Raw genomic sequence first — 5,494 nt, forward strand, 5'->3', positions numbered from 1 at the left:
GCGCCTGTAATCCCAGCACTCAGGAGGCTGAGGCAGGAGGATTGCTGTGCGTTTGAGACCAGCCTGGGCTACATTATGAGCTCCAGGTCAGTCTCAACTACATAATGAGACCCTGTCTCAAAAAAACAAAAACAAAAACAAAAACAAACAAACAAAAAAAAACAAAGGGAATATATAACTCTAAATCCTTTCTAGAACCTAAAAAAGAAATGAAGAACTTTCCCACATAATTCTTTCTCCTGAACAAGCTTTGTCACAAACATAGAAAAAATTAATTTTATAAAGGCTAAAATACACATATATTTAAGCGTAATCATTACCAAAATAACCTCATTTTATGTAAATAATTTGGCCAGGCATGGCAGCACATCCCAGCATTGGGGAAGCTGAAACAAGAGGATCACTGTGAGTTCAAGGCCATTTTGGAGTACACACCAAGATCCTGTCTCAAATAATAAAAAGTTTAAATAAGTCTACCAACCTATTTGAATATGATCCAAATTTCCATACCTACAATTTTGTGATCAATTCAGACAATACCTCTGGTCTATCCAATCAACAGATATTCAGTGGGTGATTCCATAACCACAGACTGTTCTAGTCTAACCAAATTGCTTCTCAAGAGCCAGGTTTTATTCCACTTACTTTACAACCCACTTAGGCCTGTCTTAGGCCTCATTGATCTCCCTCACTTCTAACTTACCACAACACTTACCAAACTGTAGAGCACTCAGAGCCTGTTTTGTCTTGGTTTGATAGTCATTTGTATCAATCTTTTGTCCCCAAGCATATGAGAAAACCTTTTACTACACCACACATCCCACACATCTGTCTGTATACTCACAGTATCTAACACCAATCTGAGTAATGTATATACCCTCAAACTGAACAAGTTAGCTGGAAGCACAATAGGTTTTGAACCAAGAATGACAACTTAATACTAAACAGACACACCCAAACCAACCAAGTGTACTGCAATATGATTTGGGGATGCGTTGACAGGTAGTATAATATATTAATGTTCTTTTTTTCTTTAATAGTTCTATTTTTGACATCTAATGAGTGAGAGAAATTCAAGGAAAGCCTATGAGATGTCAAGACAAGGTTAAAACTCTAAGGAAATAAATCCTACAGATGAAGTTGATTTCAAGCAAAATCAGGGAGTCAAAATTCCTCTTCTATGCTAAGCAGGACTAGTTTGGGGGAGCGTTGGCTAGTGAACTACTAAAAAAATTGTGAAATATGTGAAAAAAAATCATTTATCAACAAAATAGTGGGAGGGTGAGGCAAGGAGATCACAAGCTCGAGGCTAGCCTGGGCAACTCAAGTGATTTGGTAAGACAGTGTTGAAATAAAATTTAAGTGGTGAGAGGTGGCTCTGTTCAAAGACTCGCGGTTCAATGCCCACCATAAACACACACACACAGAGACACAGAGACACACAGAGAAAGAAAAGGAGAAAGAAAAATAGTGGACAAACCAATCATACATTATATAACCTGGTTTCCCTTTCTCCTCCAATCCATAAATGTTATATGTAACTCACAAAGGTAGTAAGAGTGACTCGATACAAAGGGTGAGGGGTAACACAGAATGACTTTTAATTCCAAATGAAAGACAATTCCAAGTAGAATTAAAGTCTCACTTACGTTCTCGCACCATCTAATTTAATTTGCCTATCTTACACAGCAGTTCTGAAATGTAGTTGTTTGTGACCACGTCTGTTTTTCTGCTACCAAACGCGGACAGGGCTACTATTACAATCATTTACAGAAATTTATCCAGTGTGGGCCTCGATTTCCTTCTCCGTAAAGTGGTGCTAAGGATAAAACCTAATTCAATGGTTGATGCGAAAATTAAGTGGGAACGCACACGCAGACTGCTTCGTCCAGTTAAAGGCTTACATGTTAGCATGGCATAACAATCGTCATTACCGTTATTTTCGGCCAGCGGTCTCTCTCCAGTAATCCTTTTTTCCCTATATAAAGGACAGGCTTCAAGGCAAAGACCCTTCGCGAAGACGAGAGGCCCGAAGCCCGGCGCCAACCCTGCCCCGCCTAGGCGGCACCCCAGTCCAGCAACCGCCTTGAAGCCGAGTCTAGGGGTCCGGATGGCCTTGAGGGTTGGAAGCCGACCACCACACGTCTGAAAATTCGGGAGAGGAGAACCCTGACCACTGACTGCTCGCCCTTTTCCACCCAAAGCTCACCTCGCCGCGCCTAGGCTCAGCTCTTACGACGAAACGCCGCAAGCTCGCCGCGGTACTCACTCAGTACCGTTGAAAATTTGAACCCAGGCAGTCTAGTCGAATGCACCAATCAGAGCGTCAAGAATGATCAATTCTGGCCTCCTGATTGGATCTAGACAACGCAGTGACGCCGGAAGTCAGGGGGCGGGCCAGCAAGAAAAGGCCCGGAGGCTTCTGGGAAATACAGTCTCCTGCTCGTTCGACTCTTGTGAGGATGGAACTACAAAACCCGGAGTTCCCTCCTACTTAGGAAAGGTGATGCCTCCCGAAGTGCAGAGTCCATTTAGATCCTGCACCTCCCCGAAAGCATTCAGAGAAGAAAGTCTTTTTTTTTTTTAATGAATTTTTAAATTATCTTTGCTGTGTTGGTACGTTGTGTCCTGCATATTTTTAGGAATTAATTTTATCCCGGATTCTCCTACCTGCAACATAGACTTGGCCCCAGCTTTCTTCCCATTGGTGTAGGCATCTGACGACGCACTGCAGTCTGCATTGGCCTTAGCTGGCTCAGAGGCATGCTTTCTTGGATGTTATGTCCAACTGCATCCCGCGCTTTATTATTCCGTGTTGTAAAAATAAAAACGAAAGCTCAGAAAAGTTGGATAAACTTGCTTCAAATTACATAAGTGAGGAGATGGGATCCGATTGATGTTCTTTTTATAAATCATCAATGAGAACATGATAACAGCAATGAAAACAAAAGGATTTCGAGCCAGGCATGGTGGCGCACGCCTGTAATCAATCCCAGCACTCAGGAGGTTGAGGCAGAAGAATCACTGTGAATTTGATACCAGCCTGGGCTACATAGTGAGTTCCAGGTCAGACTCAACTGCATAGTGAGACCCTGTCTCAAAAAAGCAAAAAAGCAAAACAAAACAAAAACAAAAAAAAACCAACAACAACAAAAATTCAAAGAAAGTTCCCAAGTTCGATTCCTGATTTAAAAAAAAAAGTTTTATTAAGGCTATCATGTCTCCTCACAGTAGCCCATAGCCCACCCTATTCTGTAGTTATATCTTTTAAATTTTTTTCTCCTATTTTCCTACTGTTACTTGGCCCAAACTCATTCTCAGAGTTTGTTTTTTCCTACATTCATTAATTCATTTATTTATTTATTTTGGTTTTTTGAGACAGAGTCTCCATATGTAGTTCAAGCTGCCTTTGAACTCACTCTGTATTCCAAGCTGGCCTAAGAGGGATCCTCCCGCCTCAGCCTCCCAAGTGCTGAGATTACATGTATGCACCATCATGCCTGGCTCCTACAATAAATGCGAGACTGCCATCACTAAAAAAGTTTAATTTTGAGATAGGGTCTAAGTTGCTAAATTGCCCAGACTTGGCTCCAACTTGCAGTTTTCCTCCCTCAGCTTCCCAGAGTGCTAGAATGACAAAACCATACTTAGCTATGGACATTCCTTTTAATTGAGGACTGACACATTATATTTTATACATATTAATTTGTGAAATTATAGTAATTTTTAAAGTATACTTTGGGTGATTCACACTATGGTGTTATCAACAAAATCTAGACGAGGAAATGCTATAAGATGAAAAATCCAAGTTTCTTTAAAAAAGTAAAGTGCTAGGGTTTTGTTCTTTAAGTATCTTTGTGTTGTAGAGATAACATATCAAAATGACTCTAGAATTTGCCTTAAAAAATAGTTGGGAGTATATAGTGAAGGGAAATAAATAGATCTGTAGATGAAATAAGATTAGCCACAAATTCAAAAAAAATTCCACAATTAAAGCTGGGTGTAACCAGGCCTGGTGGCCCACACCTGTAATCCCAACACTCAGGAGGCTGAGGCAGGAGGATCCCTATGAGTTCAAAACCAGCCTAGGATACATAGTGAGTTCTAGGTCAGTCTCACTACATAGTGAGACCCTGTCTCAAAAACCTAAAAAAAAAAAAAAAAAAAGCTGGGTGTGGTGGTACATACCTATAATCTCAGTGCTCAGGAGGCTGAGTCAAAAGAATTGCTCAGAAGTTCAAGGCCAGCCTGGGCTACAAAGTGAGTTCAAGACCAGCCTGGAACATATAGCAAGACCCTGTCTCAAAAGACAATAACAAGGGCCAGGGATTTAGCTCAATGGTTCTGCCACCTGCCTTGCAAGCACAAGGTCCCAAATTCGATCCCCAGTACCAAAAAAAAAAAAGCAAGCCCTCAAGAGGCTGAGGCAAGAGGACTTGAAGCCAGGTTGGACTAGTGAGTTCACAGCTAGTCTGAATTACATGGCAACACCCCAGCTCAAACAAAATAAAACAAACAACAACAACAAATTTTCCACAATTAAAAGTGCCCCTCCCAGACCATTCTTTTCCCACTGAGCTACATCCTTGGCCTTCCCCCACCTTGGCTTTTTTTGGTTTTCTTTCTTTTCTTTCTTCCTTTTTTTTGAGACAGGGTCTCTCTAAATTGTTAAATTGTGCAGGCTGGCCTCGAACTTGTGACCCTTGGAATAGTGAGTAGTCTGGGAGGTTGAGGCAAGAGGATCGCAATAGAGACTATCTCAAAATAAATTTGACAAACCAGGTGTAGGGATGTAGCTCAGTGCTCCCTGGGTTCAATCCCCAGGACCAAAAACACTTTTAAACTATAGTATAACCATAGAATTTAGAGAAGAAAACATCAGAAGAGATTCGTCTATATCAGAACTCAGTAGGGCCGGGGATTTAGCTCAGTGGTCTGCCATCTGCCTTGCAAGTACGGGGACCCGAGTTTGATCCCCAGTACCAAAAAAAATAGAAAGAACTCAGTAAATGCTGAATAGAGTTTTAAGTCAGATGTAAGGGACAAAAACAGGTAAGTAATGAAGTTGCGACATGTGTTTTTGTTTTTGTTTTTGAGACAAGTTCTCACTATGTAGTTCAGAGAGGCCTTGAACTCACTATGTAGCCCAGACTGGCCTCAAACTCTGAGATCCTCCTACCTCAGCCTTCTGAGTGCTTGGATTATAGTCATGCACCACCATGCCCAGTCCATTTGGTTTTCATTTGGAAAAAATATTATATGAGATTTTTATCCCACACCATTTACAAAAAAAAAAAAAATCCAGTGGATTAAAACTCTGAAGAGGGCTGGGGATATAGCTCAGTGGCACAGTACCTGCCTGGCAAGTGCAAGGTCCTGAGTTTGATCCCTGGTACCAAACAACAACAACAAAAAAAAACACTGAAGATTTTTTAAATCAAATATTTTAAAATTTTTAAAAGAAATGTTTATGACTTTGGAGTTTCATATATAT

The 5,494-nt window shown here is 40.9% G+C and overlaps 1 protein-coding gene across 3 annotated transcripts in view; it reads right to left on the minus strand.

Moving 5' to 3' along the window:
• Tpx2 (TPX2 microtubule nucleation factor) overlaps positions 1-2,292 on the minus strand; it is a 58,349-nt gene extending 56,057 nt beyond the window's left edge. For 2 of the 3 annotated variants that reach the window (XM_010628474.2, XM_010628471.2), the window contains exon 1: positions 2,210-2,292. The gene's annotated coding sequence lies outside the window, so the exon portion shown is untranslated. The remainder of the gene's footprint in view (positions 1-2,209) is intronic. The other variant, XM_010628473.3, reaches the window with a different exon arrangement.
• Positions 2,293-5,494: the final 3,202 nt, after the last annotated feature.

This window comes from Fukomys damarensis, unplaced genomic scaffold (genome assembly GCF_012274545.1).
Source record: "Fukomys damarensis isolate Sample0158 unplaced genomic scaffold, DMR_v1.0_HiC HiC_scaffold_22, whole genome shotgun sequence".
In the NCBI taxonomy this organism is placed as follows: domain Eukaryota; kingdom Metazoa; phylum Chordata; class Mammalia; order Rodentia; family Bathyergidae; genus Fukomys; species Fukomys damarensis.